Here is an 18,386-nt window from a genome sequence, read left to right on the forward strand (position 1 = left end):
AAAGGAGACTGGATGTTATGGATGTGGGCAGCAAGCAGTGTTTTGAAAGATTTTAATAGTTTATAAACATTTGTAAATTGTCTTCCTTCCTACTCCTCTGCTTGCCTCTAACCAGAGAACAACCTAATTGTTCTGCACAGTGACAGTCGTCTGTTAGAGTCTTGGTGTACAGCCTTCTAGCAGCTCTTTCTTTTTATAAATGGTAGAACAAGGATGCAGGGAGCCTGAAAAGGTAGAGTGGTGAGGGGAGAGGTAACTAACACAGGGGTAGAAGGTCAGTTGTATTGAGTTGTAGAATGAGCCTGGGACCTGGTGTCAGAAGACCTAGGTCAGCTCCTGTTCTCCCCTGGGACTCAGGTGAGCTCTTACCTCTCAGAGTCCTCCGCATCAGTGAGATGGGGAGTAACACCACCTTGTAGGGCTGCTGACCTGGAGCCTACAGAAGCCTCTGGTGGACTCTAAAGCATGATGCAGATGATTAATACTCTGCTTGGCTGAGAATACCCAGCAGGCATGTGGGAAGCACCCGTAGTGTGGAAGGTGCCAGAGGTCAAGGAAGACATAGAGGAGTGCAGCCTGAGTGGCTCAGCATGTGGGTAGGGCAGGGCCAGACTCTGCTTCCCATGAACCAGGGCCTTTTTTTCTTCTTTCTTAAAGTTAACTTTTAAGAAAGGAAGATTCCTAGGCCTTCCTTGGAATTTAGGCCCCAATTTCACATCATAAGATTGTTTTACTCAGGTTTCAATTAAAGCTTTAAATAAGGAAACCATAATATGATAATGAAAGCATAATGTAGATATTAGTAACTGCTGCTATTGCATTAAAGGACACGCTCCTGTTCCCTAGATCCCCATTTATTTATCTTACTTTTATTTACCTAAAAAATCATTAGACTATGTTTAGAATGGAAGATGACAGTGTGAGTAGTTCAGTGGAAATCTCCTCTCAAAAACATATATATTTATGAAAATACAATAAATACAACTATTCCTAAAAGAGACACCAGTGGATGCAGTACAACAGCCAGGATACATCTACATCTGTGAGAACTCAGCATCACACGAAGGGGGTAAGATACAAGCCCCAGCCAGGTGAGACCCAAACGCTCCCCCATCCCAGAACCCGGCGGGAAGAAAGGAGTCGGAACAGGGAGGGAGTGAAAGCCCAGGACTGCTAAACAACCAGCTCTAGAAATCCGCACCCGGAGCGCAGACACAAGATGCACGGGGTGCTGGATATTAGAAAAAGGAAAAAGGAAAACCTGTGGGCAGGTCCCTGCAACTGGCGCCCCTGAGACAAAAGCGAGTGCTTTTTGCAAGTCTTAAAGAGACAGGGACCCCACAGCTGGACAAAGTCGTCCCAGCACACTTAGCCAGCAGCTGGGAATCCCAGGGAACATTAGGCGCCCTAAACCCCTGGGGGGCAGCGTAGCTCTGAAGCCCCTCATAGCACTAAGCAGCCTGCCAGTCATTCCCCCAACTGACGTGGACCCCAACACACCGGCCCAGTAGTGGGAGAGTGGCAGCATGCGCCAGGGGCAGTGGCACCGGAGGGGACCGGGGGCAGCTTGTGCAAGCCATCTGCGGCAGCGACTATACAGCCAGGAGCGGCGCGCATGCACCTGCAGTGGTGCCTGAGGGAGCAGCCGTGCTCCCAGCAGCTGACCAGAATCCCAGCCCGATGCAGAGCCGCCCAGGCCAGACCCAAAGGCCGCTGCTGGCACACAGCTCCCCGGCAGAGACACCGCTATCATGGAGGAGCGCACCTGGCATGTCTGCCACTCCCTGCAGGGCTCCGCACTACTCTGATGGAGACCCCGCCCACAGCAGCTTAGGGAACTAAGCCGGTGGCTGCTCCAGGAGTGCGGGTAACCGACACAGGCAGCGGAGAAGGGCAAGGCATCCAGCAAGCAGGAAAGGACTTTCTTCTCCCAGCTGACATGCCCGCAATCTGCCTACAGCCACCGCTATCACCATGAAAAGGCAAAAAAATTTAGTCCAGTCCAAGACAGTTCAGACAACACCTGAGAGAGGATCTGCAGAGACAGACCTAACCAGTCTCCCTGAAAAAGAATTCAAAATAAAAATCATAAACATGCTGACAGAGCTGCAGAGAAATATACAAGAGCTAAGGGATGACGTCCAGAGGGAGATTACAGAAATGAAACAATCTCGGGAAGTATTTATAAGCAGAATGGATAAGATGCAAGAGGCCATTGATGGAATAGAAACCAGAGAACAGGAACTCATAGAAGCTGACGCAGAGAGAGATAAAAGGATTTCCAGGAATGAAACAATATTAAGAGAACTGTGTGACCAATCCATAAGGAGCAATATCCACATTGTAGGGGTACCAGAAGAAGAAGAGAGAGAAAAAGGGATAGAAAGTATCTTTGAAGAAATAATTGCTGAGAACTTCCCCAAACTGGGGGAGGAAATAGTTGCTCACACTGCGGAGGCACACAGAACTCCCAATAGAGAGGACCCAAAGAGGACAACACCAAGAAACATAATAATTAAATTGGCAAAGATCAAAGACAAGTACAGAGTATTAAAGGCAGCCAGAGAGAGAAAAAAGGTCACCTACAAAGGAAAACCCATCAGGCTGTCATCAGACTTAATAGAAACCTTACAGGCCAGAAGAGAATGGCATGATATATTTAATTCAATGAAACAGAAGGGCCTTGAATCAAGGATACTACATCCAGCATGATTATCATTTAAATATGAAGGAGGGATTAAACAATTCCCAGACAAGCAAAAGTTGAGGGAATTTGCCTCCCACAAATCACCTCTACAGGGTATTTTTAGAGGGACTGCTCTAGGTGGGAGCACTCCTAAAAAGAGCACAGAACAAAACACCCAACGTATGAAGAATGCAGGAGGAGGAATAAGAAGAGAGAGAAATGATCATCAGACTGTGCTTATAATAGCTCAATAAGCGAGTTAAGTTAGACAGTAAGGTAGTAAAGAAGCTAACCTTGAACCTTTGGTAACTACGAATCTAAAGCCTGCAATGGCAATAAGTACATATCTTTCAATAATCACCCTAAATGTAAATGGACTGAATGCACCAATCAAAAGACACAGAGTAATAGAATGGATTAAAAAGCAAGACCCATTTATATGCTGCTTACAAGATACCTCAAACCAAAAGACATGCACAGATTAAAAGTCAAGGGATGGAAAAAGATATTTCATGCAAACAACAGGGAGAAAAAAGTAGGTGTTGCAATATTGGTGTCAGACAAAATAGACTTCAAAACAAAGAAAGTAACAAGAGATAAAGAAGGACATTGCATAATGATAAAGGGCTCAGTCCAACAAGAGGATATAACCATTATAAACATATATGCACCCAATACAGGAGCACCAATATATGTGAAACAAATACTAACAGAATTGAAGGAGGAAATAGAATGCAGTACATTCATTTTGGGAGACTTTAACACACCACTCACTCCAAAGGACAGATCCACCAGAGAGAAAATAAGTAAGGACACAGAGGCACTAAACAACATACTAGAACAGATGGACCTAATAGACATCTATAGAACTCTACATCCAAAAGCAACAGGATACACATTCTTCTCAAGTGCACATGAAACACTCTCCAGAATAGACCACATACTAGGCCACAAAAAGACCCTCAGTAAATTACAAAAGATTGAAATCCTACCAACCAACTTTTCAGACCACAACGGTGTAAAACTAGAAATAAATTGTACAAAGAAAGCAAAAAGGCCCACAAACACATGGAGGCTTAACAACATGCTCCTAAATAATCAATGGATCAACGACCAAATTAAAATGGAGACCCAGCAATATATGGAAACAAATGACAACAACAGCAACACAAAGCCCCAACTTCTGTGGGATGCAGCAAAAGCAGTCTTAAGAGGAAAGTATATACCAATCCAGGCATACTTAAAGAAGGAAGAACAATCCCAAATGAATAGTCTAAAGGTACAATTATCGAAATTGGAAAAAGAAGAACAAATGAGGCCTAAGGTCAGCTGACGGAGGGACATAATAAAGATCAGAGAAGAAATACATAAAATTGAGAAGAATAAAACAATAGAAAAAAATCAATGAAACCAAGAGCTGGTTCTTTGAGAAAATAAACAAAATGCCTCTAGCCAGACTTCTTAGTAGAAAAAGAGAGTCAACACAAATCAACAGAATCAGAAATGCGAAAGGAAAAATCACGACAGACCCCACAGAAATACAAAGAATTATTAGAGAATACTATGAAAATCTATATGCTAACAAGCTGGAAAACCTAGGAGAAATGGACAACTGTCTAGGAAAATACAACCTTCTAAGACTGACCCAGAAAGGAACAGAAAATCTAAACAGACCAATTACCAGCAGCAAAATTGAAGCAGTAATCAAAAAACTACCCAAGACCAAAACCCCTGGGCCAGATGGATTTACCTTGGAATTTTATCAGACATACAGAGAAGACATAACACCCATTCTCCTTAAAGTTTTCCAAAAAATAGAAGAGAAGGGAATACTCCCAAACTCATTCTATGAAGCCAACATCACCCTAATACCAAAACCAGGCAAAGACCCCTCCAAAAAAGAAAACTACAGACCAATATCCCTGATGAATGTAAATTCAGAAATACTCAACAAAATATTTGCAAACTGAATTCAAAAATACATCAAGAGGATCATACACATGACCAAGTGGGATTCATCCCAGGAATGCAAGGATGGTACAACATTCGAAAATCCATCAACATCATCCACCACGTCAACAAAAAGGACAAAACCACATGATCATCTCCATAGATGCTGAAAAAGCATTCGACAAAATTCAACATCCATTCATGATAAAGATGCTCAACAAAATGGGCATAGAGGGCAAGTACCTCAACATAATATAGGCTGTGTATGATAAACCCACAGCTGACATCATACTGAACAGTGAGAGGCTGAAAGCTTTTCCTCTGAGATCGGGAACAAGACAGGGATGCCCACTCTCCCCACTGTTATTCAACATAGTACTGGAGGTCCTAGCCACAGCAGTTAGACAAAACAAAGAAATACAAGGAATCCAGATTGGTAAAGAAGAAGTCAAACTGTCACTATTTGCAGATGACATGATATTGTACATAAAAAACCTGAAAGAGTCCACTACAAAACTAGTAGAACTAATATCGGAATTCAGCAAAGTTGCAGGATACAAAATTAACACACAGAAATCTGTGGCTTTCCTGTACACTAACAATGAACCAATAGAAAGAGAAATCAGGAAAACAATTCCATTCACAATAGCATCAAAAATAATAATATACCTAGGAATAAACCTAACCAAGGAAGTGAAAGACCTATACCTTGAAAACTACAAGATACTCTTAAGAGAAATTAAAGAGGACACTAACAAATGGAAACTCATCCCATGCTCCTGGCTAGGAAGAATTAATATCAGCAAAACGGCCATCCTTCCCAAAGCAATATACAGATTTGATGTAATCCGTATCAAATTACCAACAGCATTCTTCAGTGAACTGGAACAAATAGTTCAAAAATTCATGTGGAAACACCAAAGTCCCCGAATAGCCAAAGCAATCCTGAGAAGGAAGAATAACGTGGGGGGGTCCTTGTTCCCCAACTGCAAGCTCTACTACAAAGCCACAGTAATCAAGATAATTTGGTATTGGCACAAGAACAGAGCCACAGACCAGTGGAACAGAGTAGAGATTCCAAACATTAACCCAAACATATATGGCCAATTAATATATGATAAAGGAGCCATGGACATATAATGGGGAAATGACAGTCTCTTCAACAGATGGTGCTGGCAAAACTGGACAGTTACATGTAAGAGAATGAAACTGGATCACTGTCTAACCCCATACACAAAAGCAAATTTGAAATGGATCAAAGACCTGAATGTAAGTCATGAAACCATAAAACTCTTAGAAAAAACATAGACAAAAATCTCATGGACATAAACATGAGTGACTTTTTCATGAACATATCTTCCTGGGCAAGGGAAACAAAAGCAAAAATGAATAAGTGGGGCTATATCAAGAATAGACAGTTCTCTAAAGAAGAAATTCAGATGGCCAACAGACACATGAAAAGATGCTCCACATCGCTTGTCATCAGAGAAATGCAAATTAAAACCACAATGAGATATCACCTCACACCAGTAAAGATCACCATCATCGAAAAGACATAGAGCAACAAATGTTGGTGAGGTTGTGGAGAATGGGGAACTACACTGCTGGTCGGAATGTAAATTAGTTCAACCATTGTGGAAAGCAATATGGAGGTTCCTCAAAACGCTCAAAATAGAAACACCATTTGACCCAGGAATTCCACTTCTAGGAATTTACCTTAAGAATGCAGCAGTCCAGTTTGAAAAAGACAGGTGCACCCCTATGTTTATCGCTGTACTATTTATAATAGCCAAGATATGGAAGCAACCTAAGTGTCCATCAGTAGATGAATGGATAAAGAAGATGTGGTACATAACAATGGAATATTACTCAGCCATAAGAAAAAAACAGATTCTACCATTTGCAACAACATGGATGGAGCTAGAGGGTATTATGCTCAGTGAAATAAGCCAGGCGGAGCAAGACAAGTACCAAATGATTTCACTCATTTGTGGAGTATAAGAAGAAAGGAAAACTGAAGGAACAAAACAGCAGCAGAATCACAGAACCCCAGAATGGACTAACAGTTACCAAAGGGAAAGGGACTGGGGAGGATGGATGGGAAGGGCGGGATAAGGGCGGGGAAAAAAAAAGGGGGCATTACGATTAGCATGTATACTGTGGTGGGGGCACGGGGAGGGCTGTGCAACACAGAGAAGTAGTGATTTTACAGCATCTTACTACACTGATGGACAGAGACTGTGAAGGGGTATGTGGGGGTTTCTTGGTGAAGGGGGGAGCCTAGTAAACATAATGTTCTTCATTGTAATTGTAGATTAATGATACCAAAATAAAAATCATTAGAGTAGTGCCTGTCATCCCTCTCTCTCTCTCTCTCACATACACACACATGCACAGTAGCAATACTTTGCACATACTCACTCATTTAATCCTCGTAGTAGCCCTTGGAGTTAGGTAGGTACTATTTTGTCCATTTTGCAGGTCAGGCAATTGGCATGGAGGTTAAATAAGGTCACCCAAGACCTAGCAAGTAGTAGAGCTAGAAATTGAACTTGGGGAGTCTGCCTACAGGGTGCAGGTTCTCATACATTATTTCCAAGGCCTGATAGTTTTTCCACAATTCTCTTCTAGAGGAGAATGAGGATGGCCATACCAATAATTGGTGCTCTTTGTGTGCTGTTCACTTTGTGCCATGAATTTCAGATGCATGAGTAAGACCCCTCATCCCTGCATAGTATTCAAAGCCTGTGTTTCCGAGGCAAACACAAAGGCCTCTGGAAAATGGAGAAGGAGTGGAGCCAGGAAGCAAACTCTGGTCTGTGTGGTTTCTGAATCCTGCTGTTTTCTCAGCACAGTGACTGTTCCATAAGGCCACAATACTCTCCTTGCCTGGTGGTTCATGGCACCTGGTTATCTCCTTTCAGAGTCACTCTGTGTCCCTAGCACTGGTTGGGCCACAGGAAGGGACAGCAGCCCATGTTTCTCTAGGCCTGAATCCAAGGCCACATGGGCCAGTCCAGGGAGACAGCAAAGTCAGAGCTTGGATTTGAAAGTAGGTAATCCAGCTGGGCCCTTCCACATCCTGTGCTCCATTCTATTAGGCCTAGAGTTTCCCTAAAGCACGGCAAATCTCGCTTTCCTGTGTGAGGAGATCAGGCCGATGTACAAATGGTGGTGCACGGGCATTTCTGGTCAGTATCAGGATGGACCATTTCTCATGAAGTGCCTGGGCCTGCTGAGCTCTTGGGAAGGGTGGGGACCATCTGTGCTGTCCTGTAAAGGAAATTGTGGTTTCTTTCTTTTTCTTTTTTAGTTCATGGGAAAGGAGACTGCTGTCTCAATCAAGCCTTTGTGGCGTTGTATTACAGAGAGTCACAAAAAATGTTCTATGTAAATGACTGTGTGCCCTGATTAGAGCCTCAATAGGCTCCATTGTGTCATATTGCTGTTATTGGCAATTGCAGGATACTAAATGATATTCTCTTCAGGCTGAAAAAGTTCAGTGTTAGTGGTGAAACTCAGGGTTAATTACACTGCTCTGAATCAGAGCCTAGAATTAAGTCATAGGGAGAGCAGGGCTCTTGCTTTCTCGGCCTTTGCCTCTTCAGGGCTGTTGCTGGGGGTCTGACCAGAGCACTGTTTAACCCATGTTCTAAATTTGTACTTACTGGCATTTTGCTCTGCATGAGTTATTATCCTTTTTGGTGTTGGGAATCACAGGACCAATTATTAGGAAAGTTGGAGAGTGGAAGAAATGTTTTACTTAATTGTGCATTCTTCCTGGTCAATAGCTGGGTAAAAAATAGCATGAAGATTGAAGTCTTTGGGGAGTGCTGGACTCTCTAGAGAGGCCTCTTTAATTTAGCTCTTGTCTCTTCTGCCTTTGAATTATTGGCAGCTCTGATCCTGACTTACCTCTTTGAAGAATGACACTCTGGTGAAATAGATAGAGGAGCCGATCTCTGCTCTGCCCCTTCTTGGTGTTCCCTGTACAGCCTACGGGGTATCTGTTAGAGGGCTGAGCCCTCTCGGGTTTCGTGCCATTGACTTCTCTGCTTTGGTTTAATCCCGGAGCTTCGCGCTTTTTGAGTCATTCCTGATTGTAAACTTCCTGCATTCCTTTCTTCATTTCTTTTGTCTATAAATTTAAAATCACTGTTTTGGAGTCAAAGCCACATTTCCTCCCTTTAATGTTACATGGGCCTTGAATATAATTAATATCAGGACATCTTTGAAAAGTGATTTTTAGTGGTGACCTCATAATTTATCATGTATATACGTACCACTACCTATCTAACCACAGCGTCAGTTTGAGATGTTTAGGTTGCATCTTTTTTTTCCCTTCTCTTTTGCTATTATAAGTCACACTGTATTGGCAATTGGCCCAGGACAGATTCTTAGAAATGAGTTTACTGGGAGTATGAACTTAAGAGAAAGGATATAAACGTAGATCTGCCTGCCTTCAAATCCAGTGCTCCTTCTACTGCTGTTAGTTCTCCTTCAGAACTCCACAGAAACCACACACACATATCTCTCCAGGAGCAAACTGCCTCCCCTGGGTGCCCAGGGCGATTGGGTGCTGGATTTCTTTTTCTTCTGCTTCCTCTTCTTTTTTAAAAAATTTGTGCATGGTGAACTGTTCTCTGGAGAACACTGGGTGAGCCAGCTTGGACCCCAGGGCCACCTCCTTTACTTGCACAGCACACGCAGATACCATGTTTAAGAATATGGTATTGTTTATAAACAGTTGTATTTAAAGAGTAAAATGTAATTCGTTGACTGTGTTGAAGGTGATTTATCCTCCCAATTCAGAACTCTTGCAAGAGTGCCTCATAGGCCTATTTGGAAACACCAGTTACAGTTTCAGTCAGTAGAGTGATATATTTCCTACATTTATGATCCTGAAAATAGACTTTCTGAAGAAGATCCCCAATTGACACAACAGTCTCTTTACACTGTATTCTCTCAGAACAAGGAGAAAATATGAGGGGGAAAAAGGGCTTTTTTGGCCAAACAGGCTGGGGGAAAGCACCATTCATTCTAAGGAAATTTCCTGAGGTCCTGAGAGCTCTGAATCAAACTGTGGTCAGAAAGCCTGTTTGATTCTGTAGAAGCCAGTTTTTGTCCCACAGGATGCCTGTCGATATCCTGTGGAATAAGCAGCATGTGGAATGATGCAGAGCTAAGGATTAAAGTCTAGACTTGTAGCTTTTAAGCCTCATATGATGTCTGCTGTCTCCCTTACCTTTCCTATCCTTTCTGACCTCTGTGTCCCATTGTCTCTGCCTGAAGTGCCCTTCCTCTGCTTTCTACATGGCTAAAAAAATCCCACCCCTTTTGCAAGGCTCAGTCCAGATCATCTTTCTTTGCTTCATCTTTATACATTCTCTGTTCAGTTGGCCTCCTGTATCCTTACAGCTGCTCTCGGTACCTGCCGCATGCACGCTTTGCTGATATTTCCTATGAATTATTTGTGTCCATGTCTTTTTGATATTTCATCTCCCTGAAGACAGTACAGGCCTTCCGCCATTGCTCCGGTATTGGTTGTCACGTGGGCTGCGCATAGTCAGTGCTCTCATGGGGCGGATGTTCACTGTGCCACTTAATACTCAGTGGAGGGGGCCTGACCACAGCACTGACAGTGGCGATGTTTCCTTCCTCATTTCTATACTGACCTCAAACAGGTCGCTGCAGGAGACAAAGAACCTGCCGTTTCCTTCAGTCAACATCTCTGGTGTGGTGGGGGGGACAGCTTTGCTTTGATGCTTTTCTGGTCAGTTACATGAAAGTTTCATCCTAAGATTACTGGTAAAAGTCTCACTTTTTTGAGCACTTATTCTTACTAGGTTTTATTGTTCAGGCAATGTTTAAAAACTGCGGCCCAGAGAGGTTAAAACACTGGCTCAAGCAAGGTCCTGCAGTAAATGGCCGTACTGGGGATCACATTCAGGTCTGATTCCAGAGTCACTACATCACAGAACTGTGCTGCCTCATGCCAGTGTGCCCACATGTGTGTGGCATTTACTGGTTTGCTGAATTGATCCTGGAACCTTCCTGCTTCCTGGCCTACTTTCTATTTGAGAATAACAACATTTAACACCATTTTTTCCCTGTCTCCTGTGCTTGGTATCTGTGGATTTAAGTGTGGCTAATTTACCCAGTTTTACAAGTTCACTTAATTCCACATTTCCCTTATTCCTCCTTCTGAAGCTTCATTGAGAAGCTGGCTTGAAGGGAGGCTCACGGGCTCCCAGTGTCAAGTTTGATACTAGAAGTTAAGTCTCCCTCCTGGTCTGCCTTATGCCTTTTCTTGGCATCGCTGATGCATTTGGTCCCTGAGCCTTTCCAAGTCTCGGATTTATATTCTTTGGAGAAAAATTGCAGGTAGCTGTTGCTTCTTACTGAAGTTCCCAGACAGCACAGGCTTTGCTGAACAACATGGCACCAGGAGCTCTGTGACAAGACTCCCCAGGATGCCATGTGCATGCATGTATGCGTGAGATGTAAACATTTATGGGGAAGAAAAGACATTCCTTCCGTAGAGCCAAAATTTGGATAGTATGTACACAGCTTTGTCAGTGATTTCATTATGTTTTGTTCATCTTTACTTTTTGCAGCCTCCACAATGTATTTTCCATACTGCTACCATCAACAGAAGAGGTGTTTCCAAAATGGAGGTCTGATCATCATGTCATTTCACTGCTAAAACCCTTCTAGGGCCCTTTGGCTGCTCACCTCTCCAGCTTCTTGTCTTAACGCTCCTCACCTGCTATTTGCTCCAGTTATTTTGAGCTCCATGTTGTTTCTGCATGTGTGTGGTCTTCTCTCTCCTTTCTAAGGCTTCCAGGCTGGCTGCACCCCTTGTCCAGGTCACCTTCCACCTCCACCTGGCTAATACCTGTTGGCTGCTTCCAGAAATCTATGTCCAATCAAATCAATCTGGGGCCCATCCCTCTGCTGCATCACTCAGCTCACTGTGCTCTATTTCGTTTCTCTGTCTCTCCCTTAACTGGACTGTTCACATCTTGCCTTCTTCATCTGTGTACCTCCCAGCTCAGGGTCTGGCTCACTATATATAGGAGCTGATAAATAAAGGAACTGTTAAATGAAGGAATAGTCAGGTGTGTTTATTTCCTGTGAAAATGTGATCTTGTTCCTTGAGCATTCCTAGGTTTGTGTAATAATGACAATACACACTACCGTTTGTCAAACGTCCACTAGGTACATTCTGTGTGCTTTATTAGCTTATTGCTGTCCTCATAGATCCCATGTTCATTACAAAAATAAAGTAACTAGGGCTGGGTTTCTTTTTGTTTCTTAGTTGCGAAGTCGTTACTCTGGCATAGACTGTGGTTTCTGAGCATTTCAAGGTGTTTTCTGGATTTAAAGCTGAAAGGCATTATTAGTGAGGCTCAGGGAAATACTGTGACAAAATTTCAAACATAATTCTTGGTGCTTAGGCTCCGAGAAGTTGCCCAACTGTTGAGTGCAAAGAGGGAGAGAGAGGATTTTCTTTCTCAAATGGTTTGCATTTACGTGAAGACCAAGTTGGACTTGTTTATTGAATCAGTTAAGATACTATCTCTTTGAATAATTCAGAATCTAATGTCCCTATTAGACTGAGTTCACCTTTTGTGAGGGTCACAGGGCTGCTGCATGGGGGATTGCAGAGCTGGGAAGTTATGTTATAAGGGGTCTTTTCAGTGTCTTCTTGGTCATATGAATTTTATTTGCCCAATCGGACATCACTGAGGCTCTGAACAGTCAAAGAAAACATCTCTCTTACGTTTTCCTCGTGAATAGAACACACTGTCCTGAATTGTTACTCCACTGGGGCCAGCACGTGGTGTATTTTTCTAACATTTGATCCAGTAGGCTTTTTCACTTTGGGGTAACCCAGGTAAAGATTTTCTGGTGCTCCTGTGTGGCAAGGAAAGCATGTCTTCTCTTCTCTCCCTTTCTCTTTGCCTCTGTCCCTGAGTTTGAAAAGTATATTTTGAGTTACATGACTTATTTAAGCATATTTACTAGAAATGTATGTTCTGCCAATGATGGGAATTCCTTCCTCTCAAATCAAAACATTGCTGTGGACTGGAGCGAGAGGGTGTTCAAAACCAGAAGACAGCAGTTAAGAACATTGCAGACATTTGCAAGAATAAATCTGTGACCATGGGCTCTGACTGTCTTTTGTCTGTTGGGTGTAAAGAGAGGAAGACTGACTGGAAGGAGGCTGCTGTGCAGAATAGAAGAACAGGGCTTCCTGAAACATGGGACCCAGAGACATCATAGATAATTATGTTCTCCAGCCCCTGAATCAGGCTCAAGGTCTGGTAAAAGATTTTCTTATGATGTTTGAATGTGTTCACATGGAAAGTCTTACAAAATTGTAAAAATGCAACTGATAGGCAGCCTTACGAAAAAGAATAAACCCCTTACAAAGAGAGACCTGGAACTTGGTACAAGTGCAGATAGTGGTTTTCTTAGTCTTTAATCAGCTCTTTTTGGGGTGGAAACTTCTTTCCTACCCTGATATTCATAAACAGGCTCAAACCTAGTCTGAGGTCTTTTTCTTTCCAAGAAGAATGGAACCACACCCCTCAGGCCCGCAGGACTTGGGCACAGCTCCAGAGAGAGCACCCCCTTTGGCTGGGGGCTCTGGGAGCTGAGGGTAGATGAGTACAGGAAAGCAGTAGGTTCTTCTTTAGCAAAAGTTCAGTGCTCAGTGGAGTAGAGCAAGTATGACACTGTGGAAGATCAAGCAGAATGGGGAAGGAAATGGTAGAATAATTTTTTTTCCTTTCTTGAGTTTTTTCCTTTCCCCTCCCTTCAAGAGGGATATTTTCAAATTGTCAAAGTCCAGTGAAATGGCTCTCAGTGCCTGTGGGCGTGGGATCTCTGAAGGGGCTCAGCCATAATTGACTGATTGTTCCCTCTCACTGAGTGCTGCTCCATGCCAGCACCATGGGGGCTTAGAGAGGGTGAGTACCCAGTATCCCAGATAGTAAATGCTTTTCTAATCCATGCTGATGGGCAGATGAGAGAAGTCAGAAGGGCAATTGTATATCCCCTCTCTTCTCCCTTTGAAGGGAAGCTTAATGCTTCACTGTTGCTTTGATGTTCTGGGAGGTTCTAGAACCAGGTGAGCAGTTTGTCAGAGGGCTCCCCAGTACTGAGCTCATTTCTTCCTACATGTAAACTGGGCATATGGGAAAAGTGGAGGGGATCTGATGTGCTAGACTGTGGGAGGCCTTGTCCTCGTCCCACATAGGCTTCTCTGGGATGGGGAGGTCCACCCTTGTGCTTTTCACTTGTATTTTATTTTGAGGCATATATGCTTCCTGCTTGAGTGATGTTGGACTGGTTCCTTGCCCAGCTGGACATAGGTTGACTTCCATAGGGGTCCACTTGGGCGATGGGAGGTGCGATCTCTTGTGAGGTCCATGGTATGGTTGGGCAGATTCACAGCTGCTCTGAGGTCAGGCCTGATGGCTGGTGAGAGCCTGAGAGGAACTGGGTCAAACAGAGACCAGGCTAGGGCTGGGATGTTTACCTATGACTATCAGTATGGCTGTGCAAGGGTCTCCAGAATTGGTTGGCTTGCTAGTGATGCCGGACAAAGGAACAGCTCATTTGCATAATGCTTTCATATGCATCAACTAGATTTTGGTTCTCAGAATATACCAGTAAATAGTCAGGTCAGGTGATTCCCTACCCCATTTCATACATGAGAAAATGGAGATTTATTTAAGATCATGAAGTAGTTGAAACTCAGCTACCCTCTCAAGTCTGGATGAGTACAGGAAATACTGTACTGGATGAAGCCAGGGTGAGGACACAGGCCAAGCAAATCAGATCTTTAGTGAGCAAAGCTACAGGAGAGGGAAGGGCCAACTCAGCAGTGAACGAAGACAGAGGCAGTCTTCATGATTGGGGTTGGTCTTGTTCACTGCTGTCTCACTAGCCCTGGACAGGGCCTGACCATAATATGTTCTCAATGAATGTTTGCTGAGAACATGAAAGAATTTCTTACAGCATGGGGGAATCATCTTGCTCACTTGCTTAACACCTTCCAGGAATTTTCCCTTCCCTATGTGATCTGTTCTTTCCTCTCCGAGTGACACTGCTCACCCCAGGAGTGGGATGGAGTTCGAGTAGTACCCTTGAGAAAACCTATTGGGTTCTCCCCACACCTTCAGGTGATGGGACTTGGGATTGTTCTGGATTTTGATCTGAAAGAATGTCCTTGTGACCTGCTTATTTTGACATCTGGGAAGAGTGGGTCACAGGGAGGTTTCAGGAGCTGCCTGGGGCCCCAGCGAGCAGTAGCAGAGCTGAGCTTGAACCTGCACCTTCACTGCAGTGCTTTCTCTGCAGGGTTCGACTTCTATCCCAGATCTCAGTGGCGACCTTGGACTTCTTTTGAGGTTTCAGTCTCTCTAGTTTCTGCCACTTGGAGCTGAGCAGGAGAACTCTTCAATGCAGAAAGATGGTGGGAGTGTCTCTGTCCAAATTAAAACTTATGGCTGTTCGCTCAAGCCTCTTGTAGCTCTCCCAAGATTAAGATCTCCCAAGGATTTTTCTTTTGAGAATTTGTTTTTCTCCCCTTCCCTCCACCTCCCTTGTCTCTATCCATTTTGTGTTTTGCGCTCCCCATGGCCGCCTGGGCAGAGACAGATGGAGGGAAGCTGGTGGAGTATTTGAGTGTGGAGCCCACTTCTCAGACACTTTTTGGGTCAGTGTGGGTGGTAGTGGTCCAGGTTGCTTGGCCTCGTGGTCTGAGTTCTACAGGCCACACCCTGCCCTGCCTCTCTCCAGGGGCAAGGGGCTGGCCACCTGGTACTTGCAAGTATGGTTCTGTGTGTTCCTGTGAATAGAGGAGAAAATGAAAATGCCACCTGATGATATGCATATACTCTGTGACTGTTTCAAAGCCTAGTTCTGTTTGTCATCTCATTTGAGCTAATGAGAGGTGGATTGCTACTTAACAGGTATCTCTGTGGAGGCCCTGTGCTGGGCACTTCCCATACATTAGTTCATTTAATCTTCACAATTATGCAGGGGATAATATCTGCCTTAATAAATAAGGACACTGAGACTTTGCTCTGGGTTAAGTTCTGTTTATCTGTTCATTCAACGGATAGTTAATGAGCAGCTGCTATGGACTGGGCCCCACTCTAAGCTTGGCCTTGGTGGAAGAGACTGTTAGGAATAAGACAAGGTTCCTGTTCGCACAGAGCTGAGACTGTGGGGATGGGGGCCTCCCTATTAAGGTATATGTTGTGTTGCTCTGGGTGGGAGGTGGATCATGGGAGCAGGGATTGGAGGCTGGAGGAGAGAGAGGATTTTAGCCCATTGTACTCAAATGCTTTATATTGCACCATGGTACCACCCTTCTCCTTGTTTGTCCTCCCCCACCCCCAATACAGATTATTAACACAGTTGGCATATATGTTAATATAGGCTCAGAGAGGCTGGATAACTTATTCAAGGTTGCACAGGAGATGAGCAGGAGTTTGAACAGACTCTGGATTGAGTTCTGTTTTCTCATCCTGCCTACCTGTGAATAATGTGGCTTTTTCCCCTCCTTTTTACTACAAGTTTTAAAATTGAGATTATTGATGTATAACATTATATTTTTAGGTGGACAACATTAAGGTTTTTTGTAAAAATAAGAATCTGTTTGCAGAAGAATACGCAGTCATTCTGTTAACCTTTTGGTGAACGCTTAAACACATTTGAGATGTTCAAAGTTGCTAGTAAGTCAGAGTGCAGCCCTCTGTCTCATCTTGTAATTTGGACTCAGCAGCATGGGGTATCTGACCCTTGGGAGTATCTGTCTGTAGACATGGGATTGACCAAGTCTCACAATCATATTCTAGTTAAAAATGGAGTAGGAAGCTCTTAAAGCCCTCATATTTGTTGCCAACATTAACCTATATTAATTAATTAATTAATTAATTTCATTTTTAAAAATTTGTTATCATTAATCTACAATTACATGAGCAACATTATGTTTACTAGACTGCCTCCATCATCAAGTCTCCCCCACATACCCCATTACAGTCACTGTCCATCAGCGTAGTAAGATGCTATAGCATCACTACTTTTCTTCTCTGTGTTGTACAGCCCTCCCCGTGTCCTCAGCTACATTATGTCTGCTAATTGTAATGCCCCTTTTCCCCCCTTGTCCCTCCCTTCCTACCCATCCTCCCCAGTCCCTTTCCCTTTGGTAACTGTTAGTCCACTCTTGGATTCTGTGCGTATGCTGCTGTTTTGTTCCTTCAGTTTTCTTCTTTCTTCTTATACTCCACATATGAGTGAAATCATTTGATACTTGTCTTTTTCCACCTGGCTTATTTCACTGAGCATGATACCCTCTAGCTCCATCCATGTTGTTGCAAATGGTAGGATTTGTTTTATTCTTATGACTGAATAATATTCCATTGTGTATATGTACCACATCTTTATCCATTCATCTACTGATGGACACTTAGGTTGCTTCCATTTCTTGGCTATTGTAAATAGTGCTGCGAAAAACATAGGGGTGCATATGTCTTTTTCAAACTGGGCTGCTGCATTCTTTTTTTTAAATTTATTTTGTTGTCATTAATCTACAATTACATGAAGAACATTATGTTTGCTAGGCTCCCCCCTTCACCAAGTCCCCCCCAACAAACCCCATTACAGTCACTGTCCATCAGTGTAGTAAGATGCTGTAGAATCACTACTTGTCTTCTCTGTGTTGCACATCCCTCCCTATGCACCCCCCACATTATACATGCTAATCGTAAGGGCCCCTTTCTTTTTCTCTGCCCTTATCCCTCCCTTCCCACCCCTCCTGCCCAGTCCCTTCCTCTTTGGTAACCATTAGTCCATTCTTAGGTTCTGTGATTCTGCTGCTGTTTTGTTCCTTCAGTTTTTCTTTGTTCTTACACTCCACATATGAATGAAATCATTTGGTACTTGTATTTCTCCACCTGGCTTATTTCACTGAGCATAATACTCTGTAGCTCCATCCACGTTGTTGCAAATGGTAGGATCTGTTTTCTTCTTATGGCTGAATAATATTCCATTGTGTATATATACCACATCTTCTTTATCCATTCATGTACTGATGGACACTTAGGTTGCTTCCATTTCTTGGCTATTGTAAATAGTGCTGCGAGAAACACAGGGGTACATCTGTCTTTTTCAAACTGGGCTGCTGCATTCTTAGGGTAAATTCCTAGAAGTGGAATTCCTGGGTCAAATGGTATTTCTATTTTGAGTTTTTTGAGGAACCTCCATACTGCTTTCCACAATGGTTGGACTAGTTTACATTCCCACCAGCAGTGTAGGAGGGTTCCCCTTTCTCCGCAACGTCACCAACATTTGTTGTTGTTTGTCTTTTGGATGGTGGTGATCCTTACTGGTGTGAGGTGATATCTCATTGTGGTTTTAATTTGCATTTCTCTGATGACTAGCGATGTGGAGCGTCTTTTCATGTGTCTGTTGGCCATCTGAATTTCTTCTTTGGAGAACTGTCTGTTCAGCTCCTCTGCCCATTTTTTAATTGGATTATTTGCTTTTTGTTTGTTGAGGTGCATGAGCTCTTTATATATTTTGGATGTCAACCCTTTATTGGATCTGTCATTTATAAATATATTCTCCCATACTGTAGGGTACCTTTTTGTTCTATTGATGGTGTCCTTTGCTGTACAGAAGTTTTTCAGCTTGATGTAGTCCCACTTGTTTATTTTTGCTTTTGTTT

The 18,386-nt window shown here is 43.3% G+C and overlaps 1 protein-coding gene across 1 annotated transcript in view; it reads left to right on the forward strand.

Moving 5' to 3' along the window:
* Window positions 1–18,386, forward strand: part of PTPRJ (protein tyrosine phosphatase receptor type J) — a 223,209-nt gene that overhangs the window by 54,024 nt on the left and 150,799 nt on the right. The gene's annotated exons all lie outside the window — the stretch shown is intronic.

This window comes from Manis pentadactyla, chromosome 9 (assembly GCF_030020395.1).
Source record: "Manis pentadactyla isolate mManPen7 chromosome 9, mManPen7.hap1, whole genome shotgun sequence".
Taxonomy (NCBI): Eukaryota; Metazoa; Chordata; class Mammalia; order Pholidota; family Manidae; genus Manis; species Manis pentadactyla.